The 24,882-nt window shown below is 42.8% G+C and overlaps 1 protein-coding gene across 6 annotated transcripts in view; it reads right to left on the bottom strand.

Moving 5' to 3' along the window:
- LOC119825083 (amyloid beta precursor protein) overlaps positions 1-24,882 on the bottom strand; it is a 220,324-nt gene that overhangs the window by 21,993 nt on the left and 173,449 nt on the right. The gene's annotated exons all lie outside the window — the stretch shown is intronic.

Genomic DNA, 24,882 nt, shown 5'->3' with positions numbered 1-24,882 from the left:
TTACTCAGTCATACCTGGGTCTAGAGTTTACTTAATGATATATTTCACGCCGATCACTACTTAATACTAATGATGAAGAAAAATCTGGACTTAAATTTGACTTGTTACATTTTACTATCATCCTTAAAATTCTCTTTTAAGTTGACAAAAAAGTCAATTTACTGGAAAAATTAAAATTCTGTTCAAATGTACCCATTAAAACAATTTGAAGGGACAGCATTAAAGTATGTGATTAATATCTTCCTGTAAAGTCAGTTTTATTACAAGAGATTATTTTAAATGATAGGATCCCAAGCAAATTAGTCCTTTTGAAGTCTAATTTGAGTTATAATATATACCTACTCACTGTGGCACTGATCTAAAATTCAATATTTGATGCTTGCAATGACCTTTCCCACACAGATAAAAAGCCCTCATTAGATTTGCTCTAGACTTTTTCATGTCTTACCAAGTCACAGGTAATAGCCAATAATGTAGCCAAAGTCTGATTTAATAAATTAAATGGGCATTTCTTTTCTATAAATCTTATACTTTGACTTATCACCCTGAAGCCAAGATAGTCTGCAATAATTATCGGTGGCTACATGTTCGTTCTAAGGAAGCATTGCCAGCTAGGAGGGAGCTCTTGGCTGCTCACCGTCTCTAGGCATTTGCCATCACTCACTTCCTGAACTTGGAACTTTTTCAGTGACTTGCTGTTTCTCCATCATGTCTCTGAATAAATTTGCCTCTCAGGAAGAGCGGGGTAGGGAGGGAGAGGGAGAAAGAGAAACCCCCGAGTCCTTAAGATTTTCTTCTTGTATATCTTTCTACTGCTTTCCCCTGTGAAAACACCATCTATGCTTGAAAGCATAAGCATCTCCTATGTGTAGACAGAACTGAAATGTTACTTCTTCATGTCTGACTTTTTCCCCCCATTGTACATATTCCAAGAATTTGGAGGGTATATTTCCTTGCCCCTCCTCCCCCACTCCCGGGTCCATGAACTTGGTTCTCCTCTTCTCCCTCCTGCCTCCCATTCCACATTTAGTGCACACAAGTCTGAAACTCTCTTCTGTGACTCAAACTTAACACTCTTGATGATATTTGAATTCCAGTTCTGAATTCCTTTATTTACCCCTTTTCTGTGGCCTCCCCAGTTAACACTCTTGATGATATTTGAATTCCAGTTCTGAATTCCTTTATTTACCCCTTTTCTGTGGCCTCCCCAGTTACTTTTTTGTTATGATCTGCTGCTGGCAAAAAAAAGAATAACATGTTTGCCTTGGTAATTGTAGCTGAAAACTTACTGCAGAATTCATGTATTGGAGCTTATTCCCCACTGAAATAACAGTACATGGAGCTGTGGGGGGCTGGGGATATGAGGAAGTAAAGGAACTCACTGCTATGAATGGAGGAGGGCTTGTTCTCTCTGGAGGGCACAGCTCAAGTCTCCACTTTTGAATAGTTCTACTAGACCCTGAACCTTCCAGAATCTTCTCAGTCTCGTGTTTAGGACCAGGAGAAATAAATTTTTATTTTTTATAAACTACCCAGGCACAGATATTGATTGTTGGTTTTTATTGTTGTTTTTGTTTTAGTTTAAGACAAGTGTCTCGTGTAGTCCAGGATGGTTTCAGACTCTATGTAGATGAGGATATTACCTTGAACTCACAATCCCCCACCTCCCAAATTTGGAGACTTCAGGCCTGTACCACCATATCCAGTTCAGGTTTTATTAAAGCAGCACAAACTGACTGCTGTTCTCCTTACTCAACGTCATTTGACAGTCTTCCCTAGACCTTTTCCAGATACTGAGGCATGACTCCCCCCAAAGTCAATGGGTCCTTATTTGTACTGTATCAATCCAAGATGCCGGATTCCTTTAGTGTTCCTAGCCCCCCGTATATCTTCATGTGGCTTACAACTTCTTTCTGTCTCCATCGCACCTCTTGAGCTATGGTATTGAACAGTGTGGGTTATCATCAATGCAGTGTTTGTTTGCAGAGTAAATCAAACATAAGCAAGAATGCCTTCCATCGGATAAGGCTGACTCACAACCACATTAGTCCTACAGAGTGAGCACTGCCCCCCACCCTCACTCCAACAAGTATTTCTCAGACCAGAGCAGCTGGAGAGAGAGGAGACTCCACCTCGCTCCTGGCAGTGAAAAGGAGGCACAGGGACTCACAACAGGGAAGTCTTCCATTTTGATACATGTGTGCACATAGGGTCCTGGGAATTTCAGGCAGACATAACTGCAGCAACCTTTTCTCATTTACCTTATGAAGAGGACTTGAGCAGATGACAAGATATTTCTTCCAAATGTGCACAAGACAAGGAGCAACACTGCTGTGAACACCCCTGGCTTTCACAAAATTCATGTGACAGGGATAAAGTGGTGGTTAGGAGCACTGGCTGCTTTTGCATAGGACCTGAATTCAACTCCCAGCACCCATATTATTCATAACCATCCACACCTCCAATTCCAGGGATCTGAAATCTTCTGAACTCCACAGATACCAGGCACACATGGTGTGAATACATATATCAGGCAAAACATTGAGAAACACACACACACACACACACACACACAAAGGTAAATCCCCTCAAAACAAACAAACAAGCAAAAACCCATTAGGAAACTCCCGTGAAAAGTTGAAATATTCAAGGAAAGTGACATTTTTAATTGAGAAAAAAGCGGAAATCCTTATTATTATCTTTATGTAACACAGGAGATTTAGAAATAACCACTTCTGGCTATGCCATTTGGAACAAGGAACTCAGTACAGTCTTGAGGGCAGGCAGCTGGGTAAATTCGACAGAATTATCACTACCACTGTAGGGCTCTACTTTGTGATCATAAAATGTTCAGGACAGCCAGACCGCTCCGTGATTAAGGGCTCCGGACTTAACCATAGGCAAATGCACTGGCGCTGGGCAGTTGTGCCTGTGACCAACAGGGCAGGGACCAAGGTGACTACTGTCTCACTGCCCATTTTGAGCTTTGACTCTGTGGTGAGGCTAAACCACCAGAAGCCATCTTTTACTTGTACAGATTATCCTTTTATCTGAATTAATCGACTATTTTATTACAATGCTATGATGGCCTGTATTGAGGATCGCTGAAGCTTTGATGTCTAATCTTGCTAATGACTGTATCAAGGTAAGAGACCACATTCATTTTCCCAAGACTTTTTCCCATTCTTCTGGAGAGCTACTTGTTATTGCCCAAAATTGCATCAGTTACTTCTGCAGTGAAGTATCTACTCTACTGCCCAGACACTCGAGTTTTGCAGGTTAAAGCATGAATGTGTAATTGAGCCCAGTGATTGGCAGTATTTCACTTACAGTCTAAGCAATGGAGATAAATTCAAGCACAAACATACCGTGAATCCCATGACCTTCCTCTTTCAAAAATGCTTTGATGATACATGTAGGCAAACTTAAAGTAAACAGGAAAAGGGGGGCAGAGCAGGCGAGAGGAGTGGGGGGCGAAGTAGGGATACCACCACTAGCTATTGTGGAAAACATTCAAGATATTTCAAAGAAAGCAGCATCAAAAGATTTGAGACTCACAGTGATTTCATCTTCAAATGACCTAAAACCTTAAAGCTTGGTTTTGTAGATTCAAAAAACGGCCATGATTACTCATTTTTAGGGAAACTGCCTCATGAATAAAAGGTCTGCCTCACAGTCTCCTTGTAACTATTAAATGACCTATCAGCAACATATCTTACAAACATTTAAGGGCTACCTTGTAGGTTCAGAAAATAAAATTCATAGACATTGAGTCAACTGGCTCTCTCTCTACAAGCTTCACAATTACTGATAATTAATTGCTGATTGCTGCCTTCTTTACATTGGACACACTTGGGAGGATTTTTTTTTCATAGATGAGGAGGCTATCTTAGCCTTTAGCCCTGACAAAAAAGGCCACTAAAGGCCTAGCTTGGAGACCACTGAACAACTGAGTCCTCAGCCTTGGTACCCTTTTCTTCAGGACTGAACTTTTACTGATACTATAACCTATTTTGAGTCTTTGAATCCTAGTGAAAAAAAAAAAAAACCCACTAACCTCCAACCTCTATCAAAATGGGAATTTCTTTTTAACTTTGTGGAATGGGATTCTCCTATAACCAATTTTTACCATGTAAATAGATACTTATCCATCTCCCTGCTGCTCTTCACACCACCCTGGGGCCCGCCCTCTGCCTCCAGGTGCACTGGAAGTTTCTGTGTAAGGGTTGTAATTTCTCCCCATCAAGAGGCTCCTCTAGAAATCAGCCATCATCCGTTCTAGGCATCTTGCCCACATCAGAACTATGAGACCAGATTTAATTTTCCAACCAGAGCTTGGGTATATCTGACTCTTGGCTCAGCCTGTTACTGTGATGCTGTCATTAATGTCTTTGTAGCCTCCGAAATTCCCTAAAGCCCCACTCTTTATCCACAAGATTCCAGGTGCTTGGGCGACAGTCCTGTCATGTAAACTCAAGCTCCTCAGGTGTCCTTCGGGGATCTTGTTGGAAACACAGAATTGTGGCATGTGTTGCAAGCCCTGCTTATAATCTCAGCACTTGAAAGACTGAGACAGAGTTCCAAGTATAAGGCTTATCTGCAGTATACAACCAGTTTGAGGATCTCCTGAGTTACATAGCAAAATTTTATCTCAAAGGGGAAGAGAAGAAATATACCTAGTTCCTCTTTCTCCCCATCCCCCAAAATATAAGGAAGAAATTCTGCACATTGAGAGGACTCCCAAGTGGCGGTCATTTGTGGTACTGTTATTTGTAGTGCTGTACGAGAGGGCCAGAGCCACAAGCCATATAGAAGCATTACTTTACAGTAGCCCCAGTTCCCTTCACAAAAGACAGAGCAGTCTGCACAACAGAATGTGAAAGCCAAGCACGGCTAAGAAGCACAGCTAGGCCGAAAGTCATGCACTCCAGAACATCTTATTGAGTCTTTCTCTGAAACCCGACACTCAGTTGCCTGTAAACTGACATTCATAGCCACATTTCTGCACCAGGATGCCCTGGGAAAACTAAGAACAGCCATGATTTCTTTCTTTGCCTAATCATTTATTGGGCAGGAAGGGGCCGTCCAGGAAAGTTTGGGGGAAGCAGGTTGGGGTTTTGCAGTCTCAGAATAAGAATGCACACAGAAGGCACCAGGCCACACTTTACTACTGGGCTTCTCCCAGAAAGGAGGACTATTCCTGCACTGAGGCCACTTTGCACACCAGCCTGGCTTGGCTTAGCTTGGCTCCGTGGAGCATCAGTTGATATGGGTGCTGCCTTGGGGGACCGTGTGGTGTCTTTCTGTGATTACTGCATGCGCTTGTGACGCTCTGATGACGGACAAACCATCCATAGCTATCTTCAATGCCGTGACACTTGAGCCCTGCCATAACACCTTAAAAAAAAGACACTATCCTCTTGACACTGTTTATGTCTGTGGCCACTCATTGGCTCATTGGGTAACCATAGCAACCCCCACTGAGAAAAGAATGCACAGACATCCATTCCGAGAAGGTTTAAAATGAACACGTGAGGCGTGCTAGCACATGCCTGTAATACTAGCTCTTTGGAAGGCTAAAGTTGGAGGATCTTAAGTTCGAAGCCAATCTGGTTATGTAGTGAGTTCCAAGCCAGCATTAGGGATAGAGTGAGAGTATGTCTCAACACAAATAATAAATCAATAGATATAGAGATAGGCAGATAGATGCCAAGGGACAGAGCTAATATTATATTAGCAACCTTTAGGAACCCAGTTCCTAAAGTGATCTTCTCATCAGTCCATGAAAATTTCCATGTTATTTGGAAAGGGATAGATTTAATTATTATTATTGTCTCTCCCCACAAAAAAGAAGAAATTATGGTAGAAGTCAATGTTGTGGTTCAAGAGATCTTGAGGTAGAGCGGCAGTGCCAGGTGATAGTACTCATGTCTAAATTGAGGTTTGTTTTTGTTTAGAAGTTTCTTGGCCACAGAGTATTAAACATGGCATGTTGGGTCCACTTACGGCAGGGAACTGTGCCTAGAGAGGAGTCACACAAGGCTGTACATTACTTTTTAAACTATTCCTTATTGCAAATGACATTTTCCTGAAATACCATCATCTGGTTTAGAAGGAAGTTTCAGAAGAAGTGCCTTTCCCTTGAAGACAGGTTTCCTTGTGGCTTTCAAACTCCTACATCAAACAGCTCAGTTCCATTAGACAGAAATCAAGATGAAAACACAGCCAGGCTCCTTGCCTTGGAAAGGGGATTAAAAAGCTTCCTTTTCCACATTTATTGAAGGGACTTGTGCCAAAGTCCTGATCTTATTTCCAACCACTTTAGGGAGTCCTAATCCTCCTGGGATGTTAGCAACCTGAGGAGCCGACTGCAGAGTTTACATACTATAGTCATGGTCTTGAAAGAAAGTTTGTGGGCTGAAGTTCTAATTCTTATATATAATACATAAATGTACAGGCTTTACAAATGAATGATAGAAAAGACTCTAGCTCTAGGGGGCCATAATATGTTTAACTTACTAAAAAAATATTTTTCCAGGTGTGGTCACACACACACACACCTGTGAGTTGAGTACTTGGGAGGTGGAAGCTCCCAAGGATCAGGAGTTCAAGGTCAACTTGGGCTGTGTAGAAAGACATTATCTCATAGGTTTCAATCTTTATCAAGGTATGTGTGAAATGGCGTGGTTTGGCTCTGAACACAAACAGATGCATGCAGTTTCTACAAACAAACCCCAACATATGTGATTTTCATATAGTAAACATACATGATTTTATCATAGGACAATTCTTTTATACAACAGTCAAGAAATGGCTGTTTCTTCACATTCTAGCCTGTGTATTTGAGGGATGTGGTACCGTTACGGCTAAGCTGAAGGCAGTTCAGTGTAATTATTCTGTGCAATTCTCTCAATGCCGTTGCAGAAGCCCGACCTCTGTGACAAAGGCATATTTTCACAGGGACAACGACTTCACTGTGGCTCTGCCAGAGTTGTGCAGGAAGGAAGCATAACAGAAACATTTCATTCCATGCAAATAATAAAGGAAAAAGGAATGAGAGCAATTAGCCATGCCTTACATTTTAAATGTTCTCATCCTTACAAGCAGATTCTCTTGGCTATTCCTCCATTCTCATTATCTTATTTAATTTTTATGGCTGTGGCCGAAGAGAATGTAATTTTGAAGTTACTGAGGCATTACCTGTAGCACAGGTTTATTATGCTCCAGGACACACAAAGATGGACTCATGAGAAAACAGCACTTAATTTTCAGCTTATTTCAGCGCTCTTTGGCATACTTGGTATCATCGTAAAATGAAAGCTTAGTGTATTTACAGCAGCACCATCTATTATTGTGAAAAATGAATTTTCAGTGGGGACAGGAAAGTAGACTACGGTACGAGAAAAACTCAAATGACAGTTCTCGCTCTCCTGTACGTTCCAGGGTCAGACTGTCGGACTACTGCGCCCAGACTCTCCTCCTTCCTTCTCTGCTGCTGGAGGGTGTTCTGAGCATCAGTCCCTGGGGTTCTCTCCTCTCCACCTGAGCTCTGAGACAAGTGGCTAGGAAGAAAGTCATCCTCTTTACTTCCAGAGAACACCAGGCCCTTGCATGTCTCCATGAGGATCTCTTTGAGGTGAGTGAGTCATACCCATAATAGCCCAGGAGTGACTCAGCTGCAGTGTGCATCCTCAGATACACACGACACTGGAGGAGAAGGGAGACCACGCTGCCTGCCGTGGTGACAGCACTGCCGTCGTAGCTGTGCACCTACAGACAAATCTTCAGCAGGCGCTCTCACTGTGCTCTCCGTGATTATTGTCCCTCACAGCTGTGTCCTTGTACGCCTTACACAAATGTAGCTACCCAGTGGCCCCATCTCACAAGGGTTCTGCCTCAAACTTGAAAGAGAACTCTTTGCCTGACCTGCATAAGAACACGGCATATGAACAGAATAGGAATCACGAGGCTATGCTGTGAAGAGAGCTCAGTAGAATGGATTCCAGTTGACGAGTGACTGACAGACCGCTATAGTCAGGAGGATGAAAAGAATGGCTCAGCAAAACTGGTGAGCCCGTGATAGAAAGGAAGATTTCAGCATCCAAAGACAATTTCATGGAGAGAGACTCAGAGATAGGCTGACAATTAGGTGGCCAATGTGGAAAATGTGCCCAAATACACACATCATCACAAAGGAGGACGGACTGCTTTCTCCACACACAAAGCATCTCAGTATGCATGACAGCTCATTTGGAGTGGTAATTTATGCATATTTTAAGAACCCTAAACACATCCTTTATATTCTTCTGCACACTGGCCTGCTTGTCTTCAACACAATCTTGTGAGCAATCCTAGCTATAGCAATGGCCCATTCTCTCCTGCAGTAACTCACTCACAGCTTCCCTTAAGAGTGCCCCGGGAGACTGCAGGGAGACCTGGAATCACCTAGGAGACCAGCATCCAGGCACACTGGAGAAGGGTTATTTAGATTAGGCTAGCTTCTAGGCATGTCTCTGAGGGACAGGTTAATGGAGGTAAGTATACCTACCCTAACTGTGGATAGCATTATTCTCTGGGCTCAGCACTCCACTGCCAGAAATTCACTACCCTAACCTGAGCACCATCAGCAGCTGCTTCCTTACTGTTTATGTCACGTGACCGGCTGCCTCTAGGTGTCTTGACCGCCTTGACTTGAAGGACTGGGCCCTTGAACTGCAAGCCAAGACAAACCCTTTCTCCCTTAAGCTGCTCTGGTCAGGGTATCTTATCACAGGAAGCAGAGAAGTAAAACAGAGAAATGTCATGTACTAAGCACTAAGGGTCTGACAGGGGATGGGATATGTCTGTCTTCTGTAAGGCATTCGTGAGGCACAGAAGTGAGCAGTGGAAAGGACTCAGGCTTGTATTCCAGAACAAGGAATCTCTAACTACTTAACCTTAATTAGTGAGCTCATCCTTTAATTAATTAAGGAGTTTAGTTATTCACCTGGCAAACAATCTTATCATCTTCCAGACCTGATGTGGGATTCTCCTCTGTATGCTGTGAATGCCATTGGTGAATAAGAAAACTGCTTTGAGCCTATAGCAGAGCAGGGTAGAACAGAGGTAGGCAGGGAAAACTAAACTGAATGCTGGGAGAAGGAGGGTGGAGTCAGAGAGAAGTCATGGAGCTGCCAGAGACAGAAATGCTGGAACCCTGCCGGTAGGCCACAAGCCTCATGATAAAATATAAAATAATGGAGATGGGTTAAATTAAGATGTAAAAGCTAGCCAATAGAAAGTTAGAGCTAATAGGCCAAGCAGTGATTTAATTAATACAGTTTCTGTGTGGTTATTTTGGGAGTCTGGGCAGCTGGGAAACGAATAAGCAGCCTCTTACTACACAGATCAGTGTCAGAAATAACTAACTCCATTTCTGTGTACTCACAGAACTCAGAGCTCATAGGAAAGAAACCCCCTACACACACACACACACACACACACACACACACACACACACACACACACACAGTGCCAAGGATATCTTCCTTCTCAGTCACCTCGCCATGGTTTTTGGTCTCTGAACCTGGAGCACCATGGCCCCCTGTCTCCGTCCTCCCTGGGCTGGGATTATAGATGTGTGCTGTCATTCCAGTTTCTTACATGGAGCTGGGGGGTTGAACTCACATCCTCATGCTTCCGCAGCAATCACTTTCCCCACTAAAGCCAACTCTCTAGTCCTTAGGTCAAAAATATTTCATTGAACAAAAACAGGGATTTTATCTGTTGTTTTCAAAACACGTTAGGGAAATGACCACTGAGAGAGCATTTGCACTGGGTTAGGTATTATGAGCAGTACAGAAGTGACTTACAGTACACAAGAAGATGCACATGGCTTCTATGCAAATACAAACTGTCAATCTATATAAGGAACTTGAGCATCCATGGGTTCAGGCATTCCTGGCATGGGATGTTCTGGAATCCACCCCTAACTCCCAACACTGAGGGACTCTGCTCAGTTCTTGGGAGATTACATTTCAATCTCTCCAAACTGCTTCTAATTTCTATACTTCCCAGCTCTAGTACAAGACCATGTAAGATCTTTTGGGCTCTTCTGAAAATGCGCAATTCTAGAAACTTATTTATTTTTGAAAAGGTCACCTTAAAATGCTGTTTTCATGCCCACACAGTTAGCCTCTCCTCACCTCACCTAGCTCCCAAAATAGCTCAACTTGAACCAAGAGCCTGCCTCTAAATAAACACCATTAAAGTGTGATCATCTTCAGTAACATGTAATTAATTCACTCAGAAGTTCGCACCTCATAATTACCGGAGCACACCAGTATACCTCTGAAAATTGCATGTGCTTTATTCAGTCCTTGTCTGTGTGCACTGTAAACTTCAACAATAAATTGAAAAATGATGCACATTACTGTGTATTTATACACATCTTTTCATCTTCCCAGTGCGGTAAACATTAATTAACCCTGGCTAATTAACCCAGCCACCGGTTACAGATCCACTCCTTTATAAGCCTCATGTGAACGCGTAGCGCTTAGAACCTTTCAGAATTTGGTACCCATTGAATACGGAAATTAATTTTTCTTTTCACGTAGAGAGCAAAGATTCAGGACAGGTAGTGCTTGATTCAAACGTGGTAGTATTTGGGACAATGTCTTCAGAGTCTTAGAAGTTGAGGGTAGGCAAACAGACAGCCTGCCGCTAGGTGACAGCCCCCCCCCCCCCACCTCACATACACACTGCATCTGAGACTGTGACCTTATTTGGTAATAGGGTCTTTGCAGATGTAATAGATTTAAGGTGATGCCAACCTGTGGGAGTAGAACGTCTCCCTGTCTGTTGTCATACTAGCAAAGACACGACAACAGAGATGAGAGAGGAAGTAGTGTGAGGTGGGCACTCAGGGCCATCTCTACAACCCAAAGGACAGGCAAGTATCTAGGACAGCTCCAGAAGCAAGAGAAAACACGAGAACAGATTGCGTCCTGCCGTCTTCAGAGGGGTATGGCCTGTCAACATTTTTCTTTGGGACTTCTGGCATTCAGAATGGTGACAGAATACAGTTCTCATAGTTTTCTGCCATCCGGTTTATGTTAACTGGTGATTCTGCTGAGGCACGGTAACTGCTGACGGCCCAATCATCTGGCTATAGTGACACTGGAGGGGAAGGTGACTTTAGAGTAAGTTTCCCTCAAGTCTGGGGATGTAGAGAGAGGGATCTGAGAGTCTAATCTGGCTATAAGGGAGCAGCTGTTTTCCCTCCAAATGTCAGAAAGACTTAAGGGCAAACTGCTTCTTCTTTTCAGCTCTGTTCTCTTTCACCAGCCTGCTGAAGAGAACACTCATTTCCTTTCCCGACCCATGCCTCTTATCCTAATAAGACCCCCCAAAGTTCAGATGCCTGTGTCAGCCCTTCAATTCAGCCAGGACGTGGAGTGGCCTCGTTCAAGTGCCCTGTAAACACAGAGGTTACATCACTTCCTCCCTAGGAAGCCAGAGAAGCTGAGCTGTGCCTGGCACCAGACACGTGGCAAATACCAGGCGAGTTTCAGATTTTACTAAATTCCAAGCGATGACGCTAGCACTGCAGAGAGGCCAGGACAGAGAAAGGCACTCACGCCCTGAGGCTCCGTGTAGAGAAGTCAGGACAGCTGGAGGAATCCATATAATTTAGCTTGTCAGTTTCCGTTTAGGGCTTGCCTTGGACAAATTCATGGTTTCAAACAGTCTAAAAGTGATGCTGTTGTTTTTCTATGGTGACCAGAAGAGAACACTGCCTGGAGTGAGTGCTTAGCAGCATCTGCACCGTTAGCGATCCTCTGGCTCCCTGCACGGGAAATGAGGGCCGCAATATTTGTTCTGGATTTGAAAAAGAGACTATCAACTTAAGACTGGGGAAGTGTAGAAGGGGATTGAGGAAGGGAAGCTGAGAGGGGTGGGGAGCAGAAATGGGGGGTGGGTGACGTAATTCTATTTCAACTCAAAGCACCCAAAGATTAAGAAGTTAGAGTGCTAATGTGTTTTGTGGCTTCTGTGAGTAGTTTTAGAATAAAGAACACATGTGCAGTAAGTGGGCAAAGGGGGAAGAGCCACGGAGAGGCAGCTCATTAGATCTGCGCAAAAGACTGACTTAGCCAGGTGCTACGGGCTGAGTGCTGGATCCCGGTGACATACATTTAAACCCTAGTCCTTAAGGCAAACGTCATGAGAAGGGCATTTGAAGGTGGGAACTGATGTTCTCACAAGGGTGACTGGGATGCTGACCCAGAAGGACAGCTGTCCTTATGAGAAGCTGGGGAGATACTAGAGAGATTCCTTTTTTAGAGAAAGAAATGTTATGGGAAGAAACATTGAGGTAGCATAGGAAAGCAACCCATGGAAGGAGGACAACCTCCCCCTGCAGGGTGGCCATACACACAGATCTTCTAATATGGGAGAAGGTGGGTGCTACATATATGACCCAAACAGGCTCCAGGAGGACTCTGAGAGTTTTGAGCTGCTGCCACCTGTGCCCAGCTCCCCAGCCCTGTCCCATCCTGAAAATGGCTTTCTTTTTCTTAACAAACCATGTCTATTTGTATCACTACCCCTGTGTCCCTGGGCTGGATCTTTGTTCCCGGCACACCTGGGACTCTCTGTGGGACTCCTCTGGACTTTCTGGGTCCTGGCTCACAACAATGAAACAAAAAGGTGCCATGCAGAAACCAAGGGGGCCTTCCTAAAAGGAAGCCTGCTGGCGCCATGATCTTGAACTTCCAAGCTCCAAAGGTACCATGCAGAAACCAAGGGGGCCTTCCTAAAAGGCAGCCTGCTGGCGCCATGATCTTGAACTCCCAAGCTCCAAAACTATGAGAACATTAACTTTTATTTTTAAGTTATTTGAACTATAATGTTTTCTTGAGACGGCATCTCATGATGTAGCCCAGGTTTACCCAGAACCCAGGATCTTCCTGCTTCAACATCCTGAGTGGCTGGCATTATAAATGCGTGCCACCGACCCAAGCTTGAGGCTGCTTATCTCATAATGGGATATCAGAGGATGAGTAATTTATAAAAAGGGGCTTCTTTAGCTATCGTCTACTACTTTCTTGGTGTACAACATCAACAACAAGATGAAACAAACTCTTGTTTTCTTTCTAATATTAAAAAAAGAGAAGTGGTCCTTCGATTCCTGAAGGTGGATGTGGCAAGGGACCTCCTGCTGGGTCATCACAGAGCAGAGGCTCCAACAGTGAGGCAGGCAAACTTCTATATGAAGATCTTCTTAGCTACATGGAGCACCCACATAATCCTAACTGCCACCCAAGGTCCCAGCTGAGACGATCAGCATATACTGATTATGGGGATTCTGAAAAGACTGTGTGTGCGCGCACGCATACACACACACACACACACACACACACACACACACACACACACACACACACACTCTTTTCTCCCACAGAGACTGACTTTTCTTCCTAAGTGGCTTCTAAATGAGACTTTCGGTTCCAAATATTTATAGAAACTGAACTAAACTAAGATCCTGAAAAGTATAGATGCTGTTTGCTGTCTGTAGGGTGAGGAACAGACTTGCAGAAATGGTGTGGACCAGTAACCAGGAACCTGCCGGCTTATGACACTTGCTTCAACTAGTGTCAAGTTCCGGAAACAGCCATATTTGAACACTTAGATGTTGACAGAGGGCTCCCAATTCTGCGTGGCTATTTTTCTCTAAAGGAAAAAGCATCTCATTTATTCATACCCCAGGCATTTAAATACTCACTTTGATTTCTGAAGAACTCTGGCAAGATATAAGAAGCCCTTGACCGCTGACCACTTTTCGTCTCTGATTTGAGCAAGCCACTTAATCACCCTGGATCCTTAATCTGCAAACTGCGAGGGCCCCCCCGCCCGCACCACTTTCAAGTTCTCTTGAAGAGCTGTTAGCAGCGGGGTGGATGCAGACCCTTGCTGAACGTGGGGAAGGAAGCCGGCTGTTCTCTTTCCACATCAAAGAGAACAGAACGCCAAACTTCTCTCAGATTTTCATACAATCTTTGACTTAGAGGGCAACGCCAAGTTTATCAAAGGACAGGATAACCAGGCCATTTTCTGTTCCGTAAAGAAGGTGATTTCAGCAATCCGCAGATAGTCCTGGCTTAAGTTTTCCTTCCTGCACCTGAAGGAAGTACTTTATACTTTAGGTATGAAGGCTTCTACTTAAGGTGGGGAAAAAACAAAACAAAACACTCATGAGCACGACACTGGCTCCCTGCCAAAGGGAAGGAGAGACGCAGTGGGCCAATGTACTCTAAACGCATTCTGGCAGCCTTGACTACTGGATTACACAATGTTTCCCTTGGTTTCGCCTACTATTTTTCTTGAGACAGCTTTTCCCCAGGATCACATGCCCGCAGCAGTCTGGAAATGGCGCAGGTTGGTTCTCAGTAGGAAATATTGGCGCTAATGCTGCTCTCAGCCATCCTCAGAACACGTATACTGCAAGGGTTTGCCGCGAGACTACATGGAAGTAAATCTAAAATTTACATGAAGCCTAAATCTTTATTACACTCCTTTACTACAGCCAGATGGGAGGCAAACATAAAAACCTGGAAACTAAAGCATAAGCAAAAAAAGAAAGGAGACCCTGGCTCAAACTGGTTGGAAGGCAGAAAACTGGAGACTGACAACTGAGGTTGCCCTTCAACCAGCACCTTTTAAAGCATTTTGAACTTCAGCTCTTTGGCCTAAAGATGACACCCAATTAAGAGTTTGTATCATCATGCTCATCATTTGAAAAAATTCTGAAATTTGAAACGTTCCCAATTCTAGTGATTTGGAGAAAAGATACTCCCTAAAAAACAATGCATAATGAAATAAAACAAACTCCAGTAATATGTAGAACCCATTTTGACAGACATCACCTACTCTAATAAGTCAGAGAGGAAGACAATGGTAGCATATTAGAAAATGCCTCTTCCCTTTTACAGAATTACTTACAAACCAAGAGCTACACGCTCATATAAGCATGCGTAAGACCTGGAGGAAGAAAGCTGACCACCTCACATTCAGACCATTTAGGCTAACCAAGTCCACTGCTCCCACCCATGCTTCCTGAACGTAAACACTCACAGCTAACATCATCTACCGCAGTTTTTCTAAAATCTTAAGGATATCAGGGTAGGGAGACTAAAGAGGAGTCTGAGACAGAGTAACTTTGAACATTCTTGGCCCTGTATAGTGCTAGAGTTTTACACATAACATTGCTTAAAAAGACATGTATGATAAGTGTACATGTTCTTGTATGTGAACACAGGCATGTGTGTGCCATGGCGTGGAGGTGGAGGTCAAAGGACAACCTCAGTGGTCAGTCTCCAGTCTCTGACTTCCAGCCTGTTTGAGAAAGGGTCTCCTTTCTGTTGTTCACTCTGTGAGCTCCCAGTCTTTTGTGACTGTGGAATTCCTGTCTTCCTGTGGGAGTGCAGGGATTACAAACGATGCTGACTAGGTCCAGCATCACACAGGGGGATCCAAACTCGGGTCCTCATGTTTATGCAGCATACCATTTACTTACTGAGCTATTTCTCCTGCCCACCAGTCCTAAAATAGATCTAACAACAATAAAAGCACCTCTTTCTGAGGACAAGTGGTGTATCTATACCTTAGGCCCATTACTATGTCTACACCTTAGGGCCATTACTATAGCTTAGACTGAGAACTATCACTCTAGACTGGGCCTCATTAACACAATACTGACTGAGAACCATCATCCTAGACTGGGCTTCATTACTTCTAGATCTTACATTTCCTACTAAGGTGCATGTGTTAAGGGCCTGGTCTACATCTCAAGGTACCACTGAATGGTGGCAGAACCTCTAAGAGATAGGACCTATATGGAGGAAGTTGAGTCTTTGGGGATTTGTCTTTGGAGGGGTTTCTTGCTCTTTCTTTTTCTTCTTCCTGTCTTTGCTTTCTACTCCTGGCCACAGCAAAGTAAGAAGGTCCTTTGGCCATAATATAGTTGCCACAAGCCCAAAGCAGCAGGGCCAAGAGACCATGGACTCACATCGCTGAAGTAGAGGTATATCATAAAATAAAGCTGGCATTTTAAGTTTATTTATGTTAGGTATTTAACTGATGTAGGTGGGTCTTCTATCTATCTGTTGTTTCATTGGTTAATTAATAAAGAAAACTGCTTGGTCCAATAGGTCAGAACATAGGTAGGTGGGGAAGACAGAACAGAATGCTGGGAGGAAGAAGGCAGTGAGGCAGACGCCATGGCTCTCCTCTCCAAGATGGACACAGGTTAGAATCTTCCTGGTAAGCCACCACTTCGTGGTGCTACACAGATTATTAGAAATGGGTTAATCAAGATGTGAGAATTAGCCAATAAGAGGCTGGAACTAATGGGCCAGGCAGTGTTTAAATAAATACAAATTGTGTGTTGTTTTTTCAGGATATAAGCTAGCCAGGTGGCTGGGAGCCAGGCAGGAAGAAAAGCAGGCCTGCTCGCCTCACCACTACATTTAACCACAGTGATAAGAGTTGATGCATCTGTCCCCCCCACATTGCTAGTTTATCAGACTGGGGATGAGGCTAACGAATGCACATCCCTAATGACTTGCAAGTGATGCTGCTGCTGGTCCAAGGTCACCTGATGAGAACTGTTTCAATTAATCATCTCTTGGGCATGGCATATTTTTGCGAGTAGATATACATGCATGCTCGCTCAACCTCAATAAGTCAAAATTGAGGTGGGCACTGTAGCCATACGGAGAACATAAGTCAATGAATGTATTAAGGTCTGCGGACAGGATGTCATCTTGTCTGCAATGTCTGATTCACCAAGGAGACTAGAGGAAGATTACTACAGTGCTTCACAGCACTTGAGATGCTGAGGCAGGAGGACTGTGAATTTGAGAGAAGGCTGGCATATACAGGCCTGCTTCAAAAACATATAAATTAATACTATAATAAATTAAAGGAGAAGCTATACACTTTGCTTGTCTAGGATTATTTTAAGGATTAAGCAAGACTTGAAGTTTGTCATCAAAATAAAGATAACAGCAATAATATAAACAGAAAAAAACCACACAGAAACTTTCATTAAATTATTTGTTCCTTTCGTAGTATATTTGAGTGGAAGCAAATAGATCATGCTTCCACAATCAAGAAGCAATCTCCTCTGCTGGCAGGAGAGACCATTTCATGGGTATGATTTATAGGCTCAGCAACAATACAGCACTTAAATGCTGTCTGTCAGGAGACTTTGGCCATAAACATTTCTGGAGCATAAGCCTGAATGTCTGCTCCCTTGTGAATAAATGGTGAAGTCATCATTGGGAATTATGATATAATGACCCACAAAAAGGATGGGTTTTCTTATATAGAAAACTCTACAGGAACGATCACATGGAAGAAGGGGAGGTTTGTCCTACTTCGGCATATGAGCTATGAGCAAGTAGAGAATGATGGCGTGACCCCCAAGTTCTACAAAATGTACCCTGCTTTATTACCTTAACACAGATGCAAGTGTGCAAAGGTGTTGCTAAAAGGAGGACATTTCTCTATCTCATAAAACTTTCGATGAAAACATGTTGAAGGTACCCATATTATTCCCAAATGCAGCTTTAAATTTGGCATTAGCACTAAGTAAGCACCTTTGGATCCAAAGCAATGAAACGGATCACTCCTACAGGCTACAGTGCACGACCTTGGCAGTACCTATAAAATGATGTGGCTTGAGCAGTTGAAAAGCAAGGTGCCCTCTTGCTCTAGTAATCTCCACTAGGTGACATTCAGAGTAAGGAATGGCTATATCAGATTAGATCACCTAGAGCCATCAGATCAGTCTTTATCAATTGCCCTAACGAGAACAAAGCCTTCTCTTGGCTGCTGATCTGAAGTCTCTCTGAGCAAATTCTAAACTATTCTAGAAAGGTGGTGCCCTACATCCATGACAGATCTGGAACATTGTAGGTATTTAGTAAATAATTTTTTGATGCTATATGTCCCTGATTAATTCTTGGATCTTTTTACTCACAATGGCCAAATGCCAGCAGCATACATTTAGATACATGTTTTAAGTATTTCATGTTCTCTCCTAACCTGACTGTACAGCCAAGGTCTTGATTTCTGATCCCCGTGTCTTAGTTACCTGTGTTCTGAGATTACAGATTACACTATCATGCCAAATTTTATACAGTGTTGTGGACAGAATTCTAGGCTTTATGCAGACTAGGAAGCACTCTCCTAACTAAGTAAGGCACATCCCAGCTCTAGATGCTTTATTTTTTAAAAGTCATATAAAAATATATAATATGTTGTTATATACATTGTTGCAGTATAGTTGATCACACTGTGAAACCCAAGACTGTATTAATAAAATCAACCTTCCATCAGGGGGCAGAACCTCCTACTAAATTGATAGGAATTAGCCATAGTGTGTTTGGAGAAGCCAGGAAGATGGATAGATAGTCACACATGAAGGAGTTGGAAGGGACTTGGAGTCATGGTCTTTTCTGTTTGGGACCACTGGAGAAATGCTCTTTGCTGGGTCTCCATCCAAAAATGAAGGTCAGTGGGCTGTTTCTTGGCCTGTCTGAGCTAGCAGGTTTTGACCTCAACATCTGAGTCCCGCGTCTTTATTGGCAAATAGAAGGACGGTGACTTAGTTAAATACTACATTTGGGCAGAGCAGTGGTGACACATGCCTTTAATCCCAGCACTCGGGGGCAGAGGAGAAGGATCTCTGTGGGTTCTAGGCCAGCCTGCCCTACAGAGTGAGTCCCTGGACAGGCTCCAAAGCTACACAGAGAAACCCTGTCTCAAAAGACCAAACCAAACCAAACCAAAACCCTCAGTGGCAGAGCTGTGCCAATGAAACTGGAAATCCTGCCAGTGCTGATTGCAGGGTTTCAGGGCCCTCCCTGATGGTAGTTAAAATATCAGTAGATTCAGGTGTAGTTGCTAAGCTGACAGGAAAACAATATATTTACATATAATTTATATATTTAAGTCTTCAAAGACTTCTTTCAAATAATCAAGAACAACAACTAAGAACTGTCAGTCACCAAATGATACCTCAGTAGAAACAGTAAGGTTAATTTTTTTTAGTATTGGGCAATAGATATTTACTATTAGAAGGCTACACTTAAAACTGTAACTAGTGGGACTGGAGAGATGGTTCAGTGGTTAAGAGCACTGGCTGCTCCTCTGGAGGACCCAGGTTCAATTCCCAGCACCCACATGGCAGTTCATGCTTGCCTGTAACTACAGTTCCAGGGGACCCTACACCCTCACAACAGACATACATACATGTAGGCAAAACGCCAATGAATATAACATAAAAATTATATACATAATACAACAAAAACTGTAACTAGGTCCTTTTGTCTATATGTTGCTTTCATTGGTTAATGAATAAAGAAACTGGCTTGGCCTGATAGGGCAAAACTTAGGTAGGCAGAGAAGACAGAAGTGAATTCTGGGAGGAAAAAAGCAGAAGAGAGAGACACTATGCAGCTGCCAAAATCAGACATGCCGAATCTTTCCTGGTAAGCCACTGCCATGTGGCAATACATAGATTAATAGAAATGGGCTAAATCAAGGTATAAGAGTTAGCCAATAAGATGTTAGAGCTAATAGGCTAAACAGTGATTTAATATACACAGTTTCTGTGTGGTTATTTCAGGGATAAGTTAATCAGGCAGCTGGAATGAACAAATAGGTCCTCTCCCTCCAACAACTAGTAACTATATTTCACAAATAAAATGCTGGAGAACTGTTTATTGGTATCTTTAGAAACTTCTAGCAATAAACACTTCATTTGGCCCGAGTTCTTAGAAAAGTTGTACTGTATCAAAGAAAGATGACAGAATGATGTATTTTCTTGGCCATCTTGACACAGGATACTTCTCTTATATCACATCAGATTGAGTATGTGTAACAACCTTCCTCTGCAGAAGGGACATTAGCTATCATTTGAGAAGAGGCTAAATTTAATCCTTTCTAAGACTCAACAATCATAAAATGCAAAAGTAGGTTTTTAAAAAATAGCAATTAATTTTGAACTTCAAAAACAAACCCTTTAAATAAAAAGTCTACAGGGGCATGAGCGATGGATGACCCAGTGGGTTAAGAATGCTCGGTGATCTTGCAGAAGACCTAGGCTCGGTTCCCAGAATCTACATGGCAGCTCACAACCCTCTGTAACTCCAGTTTCAAGGGATCTCACACTCTTCTGGTCCCTATAGGTACCAGGCGTGCATGTAATACACATACATTTATGTAGGCAAACAGTCATACACATGAAGAAAAACAACCAAACAACAAAGACCCGCCAAACCTACATATTTCAGAATGTGAAATTTGGTTTGCTTTCGCTATTTCCTAAATAAAACAGTATACAAAGTTACTAAGTCTGATCACGACAGCACACTAAGGTCCCTTCCACACTCTTAACTTACACTGTTCTTTCACCTGCATCTTCCTCCCTAACTTGGCAAAGCCTCAGAAGGAACAAGCGCACCCGGAGACATTCACTTTACTATTCCAACCCCAGAAAGAGAAGACTTAACTGGAGTGCCAAGGCCTGAACATTCAGGCTAGTGCTCCTCCTACCAGAATAAAATTTCATCCAGTTTGCTTTCCTTCTTTAGGATGAACATGTCTCTGGTTTCACAACTGGCCTACTGAACAGCTGTACAGAGTTCAATACTGTAGGGGAAGCTGCAGACTTAGGGACACAGCAGGTCATCTTTTCTCAAGATGGGGAGACTCATCTAAATGCCACACAAGCCGTAAAGAAAGACAAAGGTAAGGTAATTCTGTAGAGGTCAGTGCTACTTCAAGCACAAGGTGTAGCTAATACTTAGTGAGCACGTGCAAGTCAGCAACATCTCCCAAGAGTGACAGACGATAAATGGTTCTTAAATTCTTTGCCTGATTCAATGCGTCATCTATCAACAATGGTTGAAATGAACCAGACTTTACCCATTGACAACCTAGTTCATTCCTCAAGTCTAAAAGACATTGTGGGTATGTTTTTTTTGTTTATTGTTTTTAAAATTCCTTTTCTTTTTGAGATAGGACTTCCTAGTACAGTCAGAGATGGTTATGAACTCATGAGCCTCCTGTTTCAATCAGTGTGTTCTCTTAATGGTTAAGCCATCTTTCCAGCCCTGTTGACCCATCCTCCCTGTTTACGATTTCCCACCTAACAGTGTCTGCAGAAGACACGGCATAAGAGCTATTAACAAAGAATAATGAGGCTTAGTGACTATATTGCAAAATTTGCTTCTGAGCAGAACAGCGAAAGGCAAATTAACATTCCTTTCCAACTCTGACTCACATGCAAACAAATTCGTCTCATTCCCAGTTAATCCTCTTAGAAGCAAACTTCAAAATTAATCTCAATTTGGCTTCATTTCCATATTCTGGGTGGCAAATATCACCATGACTTTAAAAGTAAAAAAAAAGAACCTTGAAGGCAGCTGCTTATGACAAACAGAATAACCAGTTCTTGTTACAGTTCAAAATCACTGGTTGTTCCCAAGACTCTAGAAAAAAAAAAAAAACAGGACACATCTGTCACAGTGCACTATGCCAGGAAATCATCTTGCTACCACCACTGTGGTCTGATTTCACACCCCACTCATTCTTTGTTAGAGTTTCTTTTTTTTCTTTTTTCTTTCTTTCTTTTTTTTTTTTAGTGCCACATGTAAGAGTTGGTGAGCTGAGAAAATATCTCCCTGCAGCATGGTAAGAATCAGCAGCTTGGCATGGGAGAGGCTGCCTCAGGCGTTCCCCACCTGGCTGAGATGCTCCCCACCCCAAAGAAGTAAGGGAGGGTATGTAAACAGAAACTAGAGATATAGTGTAGCTAGCACAGCTTAACGAAAAGGTCACAGAATCTTTGGGATTCTACTGAGATAGGGAGCAAAAGATGGGAGCATGAATTCGGCTACTTCTAAATAGTCACCTTCTCCAGGGGGTCTAGGGTAAAATCATCTCACAGTGCACATGGCTCTAGCATCACATTGCTTAGTTAATCCTTATCAGAAACACTGTAACAGGAGTCTGGGGAGATGGCTCAGTGCATAGACCGCTTGCCAGAAGTGTGAACTGTGTGGATCTGGCAGCCCACCTGCAATCCCAGCACTAGGGGAATGGGCATCAGTATAGAGAAGTTGCCCTATGTCAGCTTCTGGCCGCCACATACATTCACACATGGACCCTACTATGTGCCCACACACGTTCACACACACTAAAAATAGGGGAAAAGGATAACAGCAATACACTGCAAACTGATCTAAAGGGAAGCTTCATTTATTAAAATACGAATGAAATATCACAACATTGAGGCAGTGACTGTCTGTTTTGCTTTTCTGACCTTCTGGTTGAACCCCATTTTCTGTCTCTGGGTTTTTATTAATCGTGCTACAAAGGTCCTCATTTCTGTCTACGATATGAACACATGGTTCCAAATGCCTAAACCAGCTGTAAAGTCTTCATGCATGTAGCAGTCACTTTTGTGAAAAGTTAAGTAAGAATAGAATAAGTTAATAGCATGCTCTCTTATTTACTAACAATTGTTTTCATTCTCTGTCTCTCTGCCACCCCCTACAACCCAGTCTACCTAGTGGGCCTTGAACTCTAGATCCTCCAGCATCTGTCTCTCACCAGTGCTTTCTCTTGACTGACGGTTACTCCCGGCACTAACTAGTCTACCTTAGTAGACTGAGAAGAGCTCTAAGAATTCCACTTTGAACACGGTCTGTATTTGTTAATCAGCCCCCACATCAACATGTTTACTAGTCAGAGACAATAGAAGCACTGTCTCTGAAATAAACATACTGTATTTTTTCCCCTGGAGACTGGAAATTTTTATTAAGAGGTCACAGTAAAATTGTAATAAAAAACAATGTTGTGACAAAAATAATCATCCTTTTATTAAAGTGGATTTCTTGTTTCCTTGGCGCATTGTTTAATACCAACCCCATTAATCACGGATTTGCTCAGACACAGATCTTTCCTGCTCATAGAGTAGTTCACGTTTTTATTAATTTTAAATGCTAAAAGAAAAAAAAGCTATGAAACAATTAGAGCTGCCTTTCTCTCTCCTGCCTTCTCTTCTCTCTAATTCATAAATTGGCCATTGCTACATTGTGTGAAACAGACATCTCTGAACTGAATGCTACTATGGTTTTATAGCCTTGAGGAAGCTGTAATCTGAAGAGTCTTGAAGGAAAATAAAAAATCCCCCAACATCAACACAAAGAGTAGAACAGAACCAATGTAGCATGGACTTACAGGAAATGACAAGGGACAAAAACATCTACCTGGCTAAAATTGGCAAGTGGGCAAAGTCAAGGTTGAGCTCAAGAGCAGGGGGAGGGCAAAGGGATCCTGCACCTCTGAAGCTGAAATGGTGGTGACTGACACAGACATGAATTCTGAAGGGCTGTATTCTGTTAAAATAACGACTCAACCATCACCCAGCGAAAAACCAATTCCAAACAATCTTCAGAAGAAAACAGGGAGGGGTTCACCTCTCTAAACATGTCTTACAGCTTTCCTAACAAGAAAGGTTCATAATTTGCATGCAAAACATTTTTTGAAGGAGAATGTTAAATAATATGCGTGCCTTGGAATTTGTGAATCCCAGTTTAAGCTGAATTAAAAACCACAAGGTAATAAAAGGTCAGCTTTTTATAAAAGAACTAGCAGCAGTTTGGAAATTTCTCGGGATAGTCAAATGAGACACATGAGTAATCAGCAAACCACTGCGACAGTATGCAAACAGGAGATGAACACATGACACAGTGTCAAGGTTGCATAAAAGAAGCACCCTATACAACGTTGAGAGGGGTTCTGGGAAGTCTGGTATATTCATTACTTCACTACCAATGCCAACGACACCATTCTCTTGGCTTGATTAACCACAACAGCTTTAAAGAGCACTGTGGCAGAAGTAAGGAGTTACTTTGTGCAATAGTTGCTTAGTGTGGAAGTTTTAGGATCATGAAGAAACCCTCTCATAATGTAAGGGGCATCCACCTTGAAGCGTGAGGATTTGCTTCATTCTTCTGACTACAATAATTGAAACCTACAAAGCACACCAGGCTCTTCGCTAGCTCCTGAGTCAAAGACCATGGAAGGCAGGCAGAAGAGCTTATAGGATCTGGCATTGGTGAGGTAAAAACAAGCTATTTAATACAAACTAGATTATGGCCTCCCAGTTTCAAATGCAATGTGTAGATACTAAGGCTAAACAGAAGAAAACACAATGTGAGTCAGAATGGCTGGCAGAGAGAACATAGATGTGGGAGTCAGGCAGACCCTGACTTTAGTTCTATTTTTATCCCTTCACTACCCTAAGCGCCATCTCTAGGGTTCACTTTCTTCCATTATAATCTGGGGATACTGTCACAGAATTCCTCACATTTGCCATTAGCCCATTATGCCTTGCTGAGAGGGGACAAGCCTAATGCCTGAGGGTCTGTCTCTGTGAAGGGATGGGTAGTGACTGTGGGCCCTGACTTCTTCTTTGGACTTCCGCTACTTCTGTATGTGCTGGTCCAATATTTCAAGGGTGAACTTTCATTAAATACCTAGACCACTGATAGCACAGGCAGACACGAATTAGTCCACCGTTCCATTGCTTCCTGCTTCCCTCTCCTATGCTAATAAGTATGAGTTTACAGAGGTACTGAGGCTTCTGCTGGATCCCCAGTGATGTGAGTTTCAAGAAAATAGAACTATGTGCCACTCAGGCCATCCAGAAGGAGGAGAATTTGGGTGAGAGGGTCCAGTGCGAGACAAGGGCTCAGATGTCCAGTCGGGAGCTCAATGAGACCATGGAAGGACAAGGTCAGATGTATGGACCCAGACTTGGGT

The sequence above is a fragment of the Arvicola amphibius genome, chromosome 10 (assembly GCF_903992535.2).
Source record: "Arvicola amphibius chromosome 10, mArvAmp1.2, whole genome shotgun sequence".
NCBI classification, from domain to species: domain Eukaryota; kingdom Metazoa; phylum Chordata; class Mammalia; order Rodentia; family Cricetidae; genus Arvicola; species Arvicola amphibius.
This window is presented reverse-complemented; position numbering and strand designations above follow the sequence as displayed.